Source organism: Lutra lutra, chromosome 5 (genome assembly GCF_902655055.1).
Source record: "Lutra lutra chromosome 5, mLutLut1.2, whole genome shotgun sequence".
In the NCBI taxonomy this organism is placed as follows: Eukaryota; Metazoa; Chordata; class Mammalia; order Carnivora; family Mustelidae; genus Lutra; species Lutra lutra.
Window position 1 is genome coordinate 41734483 of NC_062282.1, and position 13158 is coordinate 41747640.

General features: G+C 46.7%; 1 protein-coding gene across 2 annotated transcripts in view; it reads right to left on the reverse strand.

The window, feature by feature from the left end:
- The window catches only part of SH3TC2 (SH3 domain and tetratricopeptide repeats 2), a 99754-nt gene extending 88555 nt beyond the window's left edge, over nucleotides 1–11199 (reverse strand). The window contains exon 1 of one of the 2 annotated variants that reach the window (XM_047731393.1): nucleotides 10472–11199. The gene's annotated coding sequence lies outside the window, so the exon portion shown is untranslated. Of the gene's footprint in view, nucleotides 1–1205; nucleotides 1483–10471 lie in introns of those variants that run through there. The other variant, XM_047731394.1, reaches the window with a different exon arrangement.
- Nucleotides 11200–13158: the final 1959 nt, after the last annotated feature.

The window sequence follows — 13158 nt, forward strand, 5'->3', positions numbered from 1 at the left end:
GATCAAGCCCCACATTGGGCTCTCTGCTCGACAGGGAGCCTGCTTCCCCCAGTCTCTCTCTGCCTGCCTCTCTGCTTACTTGTTGTCTCTCTCTGTCAAATAAATAAATAAAATCTTTAAAATAAAAAAAAAAAAGAAGAAGAAGGCTATCCTGCCATTTGCAACAACAGTTGTTGCAAATGGTCACTCAAAGAAAGACAAATACTGCACAATGCCACCTATGTGTGGAATCTACAAAAACCAAATTCATAAAAACAGAGAACAAATTGGTGGTTGCCAGAGGCAGGAGGAGGGGTGTAGGAGAAACGGGTGAAGGTGTTCAAACAATACATTCTTCCAGTTACAAGATAAGTAAGTCCTTGGGATATGACACACAGCATGGTGACTATAATTAGCAACACTCTATTGTACATTCAAAAGTTGCCAAGAGAGTAGATCTTAAAACTTCTCATCACAAGAAAAATATTTAACTACCTGAGCCGATGGATGTTAACTAAGCTTATTATGGTAATCGTTTTTGCAGCATATACACATAACACATCATTATATTGTCCACCTAGAACTCATACAATGTTATATGTCAATTATATCTCAAGCTGGGAACGAAAGTAATAAAAGATAAAAGAATATAGGAACCGTGAAATTTAAATACGAACACATAAATACCTACTTTGTGCTATAGGTGTTTTTGAAGGCACTAGGGATAGAGCAATGAATGAAACAGACTGAGATCTGTGCTCCTGGGGAGCTTTCAGAGGAAGCATCACCAGCTTTAGCAAAGTCCCACCTGGCAAATAGGTCCCTCTTGGAGACTCACCTATAGCCCTCGTCCAAGATCTTCTTACCTCCCCACCCACTTTCTACTCCAGCCTCTGCATCAAGTCTCCCAGATGCCAGCTTTTTGGGTTTTATAACTAACCCTTTATTTCAAATTTTATATTTTCATGATGAGAAAATATATGGGCTTTTATGTTCTATGGATCGCTGGAATGAATGTCAACAAAGAAAAAAGCAAAGGGAAAAAAAATAAAAAGAACTTTCTTTGAGTCCTTACAACACTCCATCAAAGCTGTATTAACATTATCCCCAGTTTAAAGACAAGGAAACAGGAGTCTGAGTCAGTGGCCTCAGGTCACTCAGCTGATAAGGCACAGCAGGGTCGGGATTCGAGCCTGGGCAGTGGGACTCCAGGGCTTCGTCCTTACCGCTCTCGTTAGTGCCTGTCACTCTGGCAAGAAAAGCGAAGCAGAGTCTGTGGCCGGGTAGCCCTCAGAAGGTAGCCGAGTACCAAGCCATGCGTGGGGTTGGTGTTCTCCAGGCTTCCCTCTGCACAGATGCAAATCATGCCCTTGCCAAGGAGCAGGGGAGGAACTGGCTGCCGCAGCTCCGGGGAAGGTGGGGCTGCTGACCTGCTGACCGGGTAGAGGTCACCAGGGTCCGGCTCTGACCTCACCCGGGAGCAGCTGACGTTCTTTCAACTTGTCAGTTTCCTATTTCTTGGCTCCCATATCCAACCTGGGGTCAAGGGCGGGTGACCAAAGCCTCACCCTGGAAGGCTGGCCGTGCAAAGTGTCCGCTCCTAGTCATCCTCCTCCCAACCCACTTTAAGGAGGAAGAAACTGAGGCTCAGAAAGAATGGATCATCTCTTCAACACTTTTAGGTAATTTTTTGGCAAACCTGTATTAGAACTCAGACCTCAGGACCCTCAGTTCGGGGTGTGCTTCCGTAGGATATGCTAACACTCATCAGCTCAGGTTTTAAAATTAGGTTCCCTAGCGAGCAGGCTGGGATAGGATGGTGTGTGTGTGTTTGTGTGTGTGTACGTGTGTGAGTATGTTGGCCAAGCGCAGGACACGAGCCCAGGACGGACACTCGCCACCAACCCCAGGGGAAGGAGTTTCCTTCCGTCTAGCTTGTGTTTCAGGCAGATTCAGGTTTGCAGTCTTCGGACCCAGTGAAAGGCATGGGAAGGAGGAGTCCTGCCACCAGCGTTCCATGTCAGGCATCTTTCCTGGGGACACCTGTATCTGGGCAAGAGGCCTGGGCAAGCAGCACGGCTGGACATAGTGCAAAACAGAAGGAACTTCGACACCATCCATATGGGATCCGTCACACAATGGCGGTGTATTTAGTCAGTGGTATGTATCCAGATATCAGCCACGGGAAGATCCCCAAGGTATACTATGAGCAAAAAGTAAAGAAACGTGCCTACAGTGTGAACCCATATATGTACAAAAGTAGACCGTCTCTAGGACTTTGAACGTGTAGGAAAGGAGCACATCAACCTGACAGTGGCAGTCCCTTTATTCACTCCGCAAATGCTCCAAGTGCCCTCTCTGTGCCCCCGGACCTTTGCTGAGTAAGGGCATCAGCAGGGGGAGCAGAGCCCACCACACCACAGCCCGCCCTCCTGTAGCCCAGTAAGGAGGGGGAGGGGGAAGGAAAGCGCTCTATCTCTTTTTTTAATGACTCTGTTACTTGAAATTTTTAACAACAGTAAATCACTTGTGAATTTGTAATTATAAAGGCGTAAATACAGAAATAAACAAAAGAAGAAGGTGTGGGGAGAAGGGAAATTCACGGCTAAGTGCAGCGCGTGTAAGGCGCCTTAACCAGCAGGGGGCAGCACAGACAGAGTGTCTGCGCTCCTGGGACCGTCGGCGGTGACCTTTTTTATTCTTTGCAGGTACAGTGATCCCAACTAACGACCCATGATCGTACAGGAGGTCCTTGCTTATAGAGCTCATCCAAAGTCATCGACTCCTTCCGTGTTCACTCCGTGCCTGTGAAGCACGCTTCGTGTACGCGAGGAAAATGTCTGCTGGTTTTTCTGAGCTCTGATTCCTAATAGTTGGCAGAGGCGCGCTTTCTCACATATGGGGGTGGGGACCTGTGTGACAGGGAATACACACACAGTAGCTTCATCACTTAAAACTTATAAGAGAGCGTAAACCAGAAACACACACACACACACATCCCACAGCACAAACCTCACGTCCATCTTCATCAATTCTGCTGAATACTAAAGTCTAGATGCTTCTAACCTACCCAAAACCACTTTCTTATAGCAGTGATGCAAATAAGCAAAACAGACTTATCATCCACACACGCTCATGCACCGACAGCAAAAGTGAGAGCGAGAGGACCTTTTACATGGAGAGGCGAGGTCTTCTCAGTTCTTAAAGTGTATCTTAATACCATAGCCTACTATTTCTCAAACATGAAAATGCCACCAAGCCACTTGGGGATCTTAATAAAATGCAGATTCTGATTCTGTAGGACTGAAGGAGGCCCCAGTGTCTGCATTTTCTAGCAAGCTCCCAGGGGATCGATGGCTGCTGGTCTATGGACCACACTGTAAGTTGTCAGAACCCCAGTCACCCACTGCCATTCCTCTCCCTCCAGTTAGCATGAGATGGGAGCAAGGGAGCTCCCAACCCCTCAGTTCCCTGCCTTTCACTGTGTGAGCATCTCTCCCCACTGAGAGCAATTCCAGTGTTTTTTTGTTTTTTGTTTTGTTTTGCTTAATTCTAGTGCTTAAAGACACGTTTCGCTCTTAGACCAAGCCCATCAATTAACCTCAACTTCACCTGAAGAAACCTATCATAGCTCCAGGCTCCCAAGTCACCCTAAGGATTACCTTCACCACTATGAAATTTTGAGGTTCGGTCCTGTGACATGATGTGAGTCCCATGAAGGCAACACTGCATTGACTTAAAGCCAAGAAAGAATTTTTGTTTTATTGTCCCTTGGTTCCCATGGTTCTCCACCAGGGGCAATCTGCCTCCCGGCAATGTTTGGTAATATCAGGAGACATTTTTGGTTGTAGCAACCGGCTACTACATTCTTGGGGGTCAGAGGTCAGAGAGGCTGTTGAACATCCTCCGATGCAGGACAGTCCCCACTACCAAGAATTATCCAGCCCAAATATCAATGGGTCAAGAAACCCAGCCCTATACAATCCACTCACACTGATCCTTATCTTTGGCAACTTCTTGAAGGACACCTTGAATTCTGCCACAGATTCAGGGAAAGAAAAAGATCACAGGCGGCCTTTCATATCGGACCTTTGAGGTCTTGCTCTCTATTACACCAGGAAGTTGAGTGCCTGTGGGGTCCCGGGTTGGCTTGCATTCCAGCTCTGCCACAGACAAGCTGGATAGAATGGACAAGTTACACAAAATCTGTCAGCTTTAACTCCCTCAGTTGTCAAATGACCAAAAGATCCATGAGGGCAGGGGTCTCTATAGAAGGGTATCTATTTGGGATAGCAGAGTATATACATTCTCCTTGCATATACTAAGCCCTTGTATACTTCTTGAAGCAACGAATGATACCTGACCTGCTTATAACATAATCTTTTTTTAGAACTCTGATGTTGACTGCTACTTTTTCAATCTTGATGAGAGACTTGACAGTTAGGGATTACTATTATTAGCTGCACCTTCTCTTGGCAGAGCCAGACTGGTACTCTAGGATCCCGTACTGTGTGTGGACAGCACTGGCAGTAGGAAAGACAGAGGGTTCTAGAATCAGATGGCCCAGGTGCAAATCTTAGCTCCCCTACATGAGCTTAGACATTTGATCTACCCTCTCTATGCCTCAGTTTCTCTATTTAAAAAATGGAGGTGATAACGATTCCTACATCACAGGGCACTTGGAAGAATTAAAGTTAAATGAGCATAGCGCCAGGCACCCAGGCACCTCTCCACAAAAGGAGTCTTTATCGTGCTTTTGGCCTCTCGCCTCCAAATCAAGGGCATCTGCTCAGATACTTCTCCAAACAGAAGGAGAGACACCGCACAAAATCAGAACTGGGCCCCAGAGACCAAGCTGACCCAGCTCCTTTCTGCTGCATGGAAAGTCAGGAGCTCAGCTTCCTCAGCTCCCACTCCACATGCCTGAATGAGGGGTTCTGGAACAAACATTCCCTACTCTTCTGCATGCCCACTTTGCCATGTTCAGAATACAGCCCGATGGCTAGACATACCGCATTCTCATTCCGCTAAAAGGCCAAAGGACACTAACAAAGATGTCAAAGCTCAAGATTACTTGGAGAGTGAAGAAACAAATGAAGAGAGAAAGCTACAGACTTTGATTCAATAATGAATTTTACATCAAGGGTTCAGGATTACTGCGCACCAGAGACCATACTGCCACACACACGACATTCCATTTTTTATGAGAAAGAAGAAAATGGGGGGGGGGGCACAAACTAATATTAAAGGCATATTAAAGAAAGTGTATTCAAGAATATATCTTGATTTGAGCCTGTGAACCCAAACCATCTATATTTTATAGCATAGTAAAAGCTTGGAGCCAGAAAGAAGCATGTAGTCCAATCTCTTGTCTTCTAGATGAGCAAATCGAACCATCTGGGTGGTAAGTAAAAGGCCCCACACTTTCAGCCTTGCAGCAGCTGACTTGAGAAGAAGATCCATTGGGTCTGTTCCTTCAGCCACTCCTGCCTTACTCAATGACTTGACTCTTGACTGGAAGGAACTGGAAGGAACCTTGGAATCCTTCTTCTCCCGGTGCACTGTTTTCACTGGGCTTGCGAAAGTCATACATTCATTCACATACTCTTTACTGAGCACTTACGATATGCCAGGTGCCATTTGCGGTTTTTGGGCTCCAGAGAAGGATAGGGTGGGTGCCCGCTCCCCAAGCACCTGCCTTCCAGGGAACCACACAGTTCATAAGAGTGCACAAATCAGTTAGACAACATAATTCTGGTGGTGTTTCCTGCTCTCAGAGAAGTAAAATAGCATGGATTGGTGGAGAAGGACTGACAGGGAGGGCACAACTCAGAAGAACCCTCTATGAGGCAGCATCACTGGAGAGGAGATCTGACCCCTGAGACGTAGCCAGGCTTGTGAAAGTCAGAGGGAAGAGGGCTCTGATGGAAAGAAAAAGCAACCACAAACACCAGAGGCAAGCGAGGGAGGCAGAGTGAGCAGAGAGGAGGTCAGCGTGTCTGGAACAGAAGGAACAAGGAGGAGGTGGTAGGAGAGAGAGAGGTCAGAGCCTGCTGCGCTGCGGGCACTTGCCCAAGGACGCTGGGCAGTGGAAGCAGGACCGAGATTCAGACTGGAGGCTCCAAGCTCACAATTTTTATGGGTCTGTGTCGACTATATGGCTCAGACCCTTTCTGTCATGTTGAGTCGCATTACAGGTCAGTTAAAGGAGGAATCTGGCCAAGCTCTGCTCACACTCAGCACCTGGCATGGGACAGGCTTCCAAAGGCCAAAGGAGCCCCCCGGACCGGCCAGCACAGAGAGGGAAAGCGAACCTTCCTTCACCGTTAGGCACCATGACTCATACATGTTTAATTAGTCATGAATCAGACAGCCCGAAGAAGGGGCTCAAGAGAGCCTAAGGCTAAATTTTTAAATCACTATTATTAATTTCTAATCACACAAGAACTCATGAATACATTTCCCTTATTTTATTTTCTTAAAGAATTTTTATCTATTTATTTGACAAAGAGAAAGAGAGAGCACAAGCAGGCAGAGTAGCAGGTAGAGGGAGAGGCAGGTTCCCCAAAGAGCGAGGAGCCAGACGTGGGGCTCGATCCCAGGACACCGGGAACATGATCCGAGCCGAAGGCAGTTGCCCAACCAATAGAGCCCCCCAGGTACCCCACTTCCCTTATTTTAAAAATATGAAATGAAACATGGTCCCTCTAGGACACCTCTCCCCCAATCCTGGCCATCTGTCAGCAGCCCATGTCTCTCCAACCCAGAGTTAAATACTATCATTATTCCAGACCACATCTAACGCCCTAAAATTTACTCCTAGGGAAGATAGCGGACGTTCTAAGTGTTTGTTGTCATCACGTGTGGCATACAGTACATGCGGGTCTGCAGCTTGCCCGGGCCTCCACCAGACACTAGGTCTCTGCAGCTCTCCAGGTTATGGCATGATCGGCACCCACCCCATTTTGCTAATTGCTGCCTCTTATTCCTTAGGATCACGCCCCCTACAGTGTCATTTACACTGTTTCTGATTCTCTTCCCATTACAAATACAATCCCAGGGCAATGCAACTTCTCTGCCCACCTTGTGAGGATTCCTTTATGGCGGAAGGAGGCCTTCACTCTGAGATGCAATTCTCAAATGCAAGCAGAATGGGTCATGGGAATTTCTAAGCATCTGGTGATCCCCTAGACAACCCCCTCCCCCAGACCTTGTTTTACCGTTACTGCCCTAATCCCCCAATGCCATTGGGGCTCCGTGGGAGGGACTTCTCTTCAATGAGCTCCAATGCTAACACAGCAGGGACAACCTAAAACATGGGACGCCCAAGAGTCCACTGTGGGATTCTCTCCCAAACAGAGGTTTGCTGCCATTTCAGGGGTCACGAGGTGTTTGCAGGAGGCGTGTGGATTGCAATGCCATGCCAAGAAGGGCAATGCCTATTAACGGTGTTCCCGGGGAAATGACGAGCACATCCATACCACAGCCTTCTGCTCGCCCTTTATTTACCATGGCCTTCCTGGGGATCGAGGGACAGGAGGTTACCTTCTGCAAATTCTGTGTAAATAACCGAGCTTGAATGGCTCATTTGTAATGAGATGAGGGAAAAATAATCATCGCCTACTTTGCATAGACTTTCGTTCACAAAGCACACCATTTTTCACTGCCTCAGGGAACAGCCCTGAGGTAGACACAGGACAGGGATAGTTATAATATGTATTATAATAATGTTTAAAGGCAACTGTTACTCGTTACTGAATAGCGGAGTAGATTCAGGCAACAAGAATTAATTGGTCGCCCAAGGTCACGTAGCGAGGAAGTGAGGGCAAACCCAAAACTCGGGTCCTCCGATTGCTGATGCTTTTCTCTTGCACAGGACAGTGCTGGACGTTCCCGCTGCCCTGCCACGAAGACCCACTCGTAATTTTTAATACCTACGAAAGAGGTGCGCCCACAGCAGATCCTAAAGGATACACTGGAAGCTCATATCCAGAGATAGAAGTTAGGTCTTAAAGAGCCAAGTGAATAAAGAGGGAAGCTCAGGGTAGGAGGGCATGGGAGTTAATTCAACTGAACTCTGAGATGAGTAAGTCCGTGTTGTCTGAGAGGCTTTCACTCCACCCATTAATTAAAGATTCTCTCGGGATACTTTAGCTAGCTGGTCATGGAAGGCCTCTCTAGGGAGGTAACAATTAAACAAAGACCTAGAGGGAGAGGAGTTTCCAGCTTTGCAAAGAAACAGGGGCAGAGCAAAGCAGGTGTAGGGAACAGCCTGTTCAAAGTTCCAAGATGGACAATCTCACTGCAAGGCCAGGGACTCCTTCTGTGCAGGGGGCCCAATGGAGGGGTGGGCAGAAGATACTGACTGGCCTGGGCAGTCAGTGCTCGAGGAGCTCAGAGGAGGGCTTCCAGGAGAAGACAGGGCTTGAAGGAATCCTGAAGAAATGACTGGCTGTTCGAGGAAGGCACAGCAGGGAGGGTACTGCGAGGCAGAACTGTAGGCAGAGGAGAGATGATTGGTGAGTAATGAGTAAGGCAAAGTCTCTTACTTTGAATAGGTTAGAAGACTTGCTGACCTCCCTTTTAAATTCCAATAAGGAAACAGAGCCCAGGGAAGCTTGACCAAGGGAACAGCAGGGCTGAGTCCAGCTCCTGGGTCTCCCAGACTCCCAGCCCCACCCCAGCTCCTGGCTTCTGCAGGTGCCCATCAGGAAGGAGGCTCAGGCTGTGGTCGGACGTGAGTGCGAGGCCTCAGCAGAACCCTGTGGTGGGACCATGGGCCCTGGGCTCCCTGCAGTCAACACAGCAGCCCCCAACACTCTGATCTCAAGGCTAGTTCCTTTGTCCCCCCCGGGCCCCCGCCCCAGAAGCTTCCCAAAGACCTCGGGAACCGCTTTGATTTTTTAAAAAACATTTCTGTACAAAACAATGTAAGGAACAAGAAGAAAAGCATGGCTCCATCACCAAACTGTTTGGGCCAGAAAAACAGGCCTATGTCCTGCCAATTCCACCCCAGTTTGGGACACCCCCACCCCGCACCCCAGGGAGGAAAGGGGCACAGACATGGAGTCAGGGAGCACCATGCAAAGCACCATTTCCTGGTGGGAAGTCTGTTCTTTGCTCAGGGCCAGGGGCTCTGCACAAACTCTAGTGGAACCCCTGGGGGATCAAAGGTCTCTACATCAGCCGGGAACATGGTCAGATCTTCTGCCAGACTCCAACCACAGCACACCCAGATGCTGAGATCCAAGTACGCTAGAGTAAAAGGTACGGCAGGACTCACCTGGTCCAATCCTCCATTTCTAGATGTGGCAACGCGGGCCCAGACAGGCACCTCCAAGTTGGTCAGGTTCTCCCAAGGCAAACAATAGCCAAGTATCTGAACAACACTGGGTAAGCCCTTCCACCTGTCACCGCCCTGACATGAACAGTAAGCTAGCCATTACTATGACCCTTGCTTTACACGCAAAGAACCTACGGCCGAGACAGCTTATGTCACTTGTCTGAGGTCACGCTGCAATGAAGACTAGAGCTAGGACTCTAGTCCAGACCATTTTATCCCACTGCCTCAGGCTTCTTCACACCCCACTATGTCAGGATTGTAAGCAGGATCCCTCTCTTCCCACACTAGGAGGGCATTCCCATCCCAGGTTCCTTCATCTAGAATGTGGTCTTGACCGTCGGCACCCCCACTCAGCTCTTCCACAAAGAAGCCTTTAGACCCATCATCTGCATCGGGTTCTGCCTCCCCTTGGACCTATGGTTCTCTCTTTTGTCACTTAGTTCTGTACCCTCTCCTTCCCCAAGGCCCTATGCCAAATCAGGATGGTTGTTCCTTCTTCTTCAGCTGAGCTCAAATGTCAACTGTTGAGAGAGACACCCATCATTTTGTGTCAATTACTGCCCTCTCTTTGCTTGCTTTACACTGTAATCCTAAGTCTGTGTGTTTATTTATGTATTGTCTCCTCCCCTGTGTTTCTGGCAGGCAAAGCTCCTGGCATGGATAGACACTGCATTCGAAATTGTAGAATAAATGAATGAATGAATGAATGAATGAACTAGAAAACAAAAGAATACCTCAGTTCTTCTTCAAATAAATGTCTGCCAAAAAGCTTACACTTGCCCAAGTGATTTTGTTAAAACTACATAATCCAAAACTTTACTTTGATCCAAGAGCCTGATAATTAAGAGTTCATCTTCCCAGGTCTTTTTCCTATGCATTACAGATATATGTATATGTGGTATCTCTATGGGATCTCACTTTGATTTAACTATTTTATATGATATGTATATTCTATATGGTCTCTATATTATATGATACATATGTCCACAAATGTACATTACCCCCCCAAAAAATACTGATTATATTTTTCTGCGATTTTCTGATTTAACCACATGCCATGAAAGTCTTTCCCTGCTACCACATGTAGGTCTGTCTCACATTGTTAACAATTACATACTATTTTTCAAAAATAAAAATAAAAGTACTCACTCTTGGTGAGATATTCAAATAGTCTAGGGATGGCAAGCAGAAACCATTGGATCACAACCGCCTCTTCCCACCATTGCCACACCTCATAGGCCAGAAGGATTTTGTGCCCAGATGAAGGTGAGTCGGGGGGTATTCCTGAATGGGCAGGGGGGCACAGGAGTGGGGTGGCGCGGGACAGGCTCACGCAGAAGCAAGAAAAATGGGATGCAGCTGGATGGGATAGAGAGGAAGACAACTGGGAGGAAAAGCCGGGGAGACTAAGGCTGGGTTAGTCAGGGAGAGCAATGAGAGGGTCAGAAAATGGGGACAAGAGCTAGAAAGCACCCCCGTCAGGGACTGGAAGTCAGGAGACCAAGGGGGCTCTTGGAGCCGAAGAGAAGCATAAGGGGGCAGCCCATTCGCCCTTGAAGAAGATGGAAAATCTGTCTCCCAATGGTTTTCCCACCTGGTTTTCCAACACCCAGGAGCATTTGCCTGTTTCCGAGTGAGACGTGTTTATCTCCCTTCTGGAGTCTCAAAGTTCAAAACAAACTTCCAAACAAAGGGACCCTCTGCTCTGTGGTTTTCAGCTTCATTCTCTTGCAAGGACAGAGCCAAGATTCTGCTTTCCTGATGACTTTCACAGCCAATTCCACCGAACATCCCACCCCCAGCTTCCTTCTGCGTCTTTCCTGGCTACCTCCAATTGTTGTGGACATCCTCATGGGTATAGTTTTTTTAGCTCCTTTTAACTCTTTTCTTCCTATCTTTATAATTATGCAGGGAAAATAAAATTATTTTCCCAAAAGATGTAATTTGGGGCTTTTAGAGTGGACCAAAATTCTCTCCCAAGAGCTGAATTCATCAGCATCAAGTTGTAGATATTATTACAAAGAACCTTAGACGAGAAGAAGCTATCTGTTAAGCTAGCTGCAGTTGGAAAATTCTGAGACATATTTTTATGGCCATCACCCTACGGAAAAACCCACCAGATTTACATAAATAGAAAATGACAAGACTGTCTCTGAGGGTAGGTGTAAGTGAGGGATGATATTAACAATCTGCACATATCATCTTCTTTTGCTAAGCCTTACACTGAGTATTTTAATACACACAATAATCCATGATGCAGGTACCATATTATACCCATTCTACAGATGAAGAATTTGAGGCTCATAGAGTATCTCACCCAAGGTCATGCAGACACTAACTGATGGAGCTGAGACTAAAAACCAGCCAGGCTGCAAATAGCTTCTGGGATCTTAACCAAGCCACCACTGGGTTTCCCTAATTCATGTTTTGCTAACTCAATTCTTGTCTACCCCTCCTCCCCCAAGTAGGAGTTACACTCCAGGAGAGCAGGTCCTTGTCTGTCCTGTTATATTCCCAGCTGCCAGCACAGGGCCTAGCCCAAGGCAGACCCTCATAAATGATTACTGAGTGAATGAGTTAATGAATGAATATTATGTTTTTATTGAACTATGTCTTGTAATCTGAAAAATTCTGAACACTGAGATTTTGGTTGAGCTTAAATATGTTCATCCAACTGTCCTATTTCTTTTACCCATTTAACTTACTTGAGCTTCCTCCCAGAAAAAGAAATATCTTTCTCCAAGCATCAGAACCTAGCAAGTTACATGAAATGTAGGAATTGAGTAAGGAATCCCAATCTGAAAATGTAAAGAGAAAATGTAAATTTAAAGAGATCTTTTGTTAATCACTTATAAAACTGTTCTAGGCCCCTGCCTTTTTCAGTAGCCAAAGTGGTCTCTGAATCACCTGGGATACTTATTTAAAGGCAGAGCAAGGGCTCCTGGGTGGCTCAGTCGGTTAAGCATCTTCCTTCTGTTCAGGTCATGATCCCAGAGTCCTGGAATCGAGCCCCACATCAGGCTTCCTGCTTGGCGGGGAGTCTGCTTCTCTCTCTCTCTCTCTGCTGCTGCTCCCCCTGCTCATGTGTGCTCTCTCTCTCTCACTCTCTGTCAAATAAATAAATAAAATGTTTAAGAAAAAAAAATGCAGAGCAAGAAAACCAAGAGCCTGGGAATCTGCCTTCTGCAGTCATCTCCCTTGAAACAGAAACAAAACTTGGACGCCCGCTGTGAGGAGGTGAAGGTTATTCCTGATCCATTGGAAAAAAAAAAAAAAAAAAAAACCCTAACAAGCTATCAAAATGTGTTTCAGAACCAGTGACCCTTCCCTGTATCAAAGGATTCCTGAAGCCTGTCACATTTAGGGGTCATGAGCCATAGCTATTTTTTGAACCCTGTATAAGGCAGAAACATTGTATTTACCTATAAGATATTCTTTCCCCGTTTTTAAGAAGGTGGTTACCTGCCATTGCCCTACCATACCACCTGTGCACTGAGTCACTCTCATATCTGCCACGACACACAGTGTGTCCAAAGGCAGGCAGCTGGGCGTCTGTGACCAACTGTTTCCCTGTCCATACGTCGAGGGTGGGAGCGTTCACAACATTTTGATTCTATGCATGCTCGAACCAGAGTCATTCTAAGGACAGGGATCATGGAATCTCTCGGTCTTGGTTTGCTATACTCAGAAGTCATGCTTCTGTGACTGTGAATTAGGTTCAGAAGGTGAGAGGATAAGTAGTCAGGAGCCTCACCCCACTGAATTCATCATGACCAAAAGATCAGAATATAGGTTTCTGTAATACACACCTACGAGAACTAACTACAAAAATAATA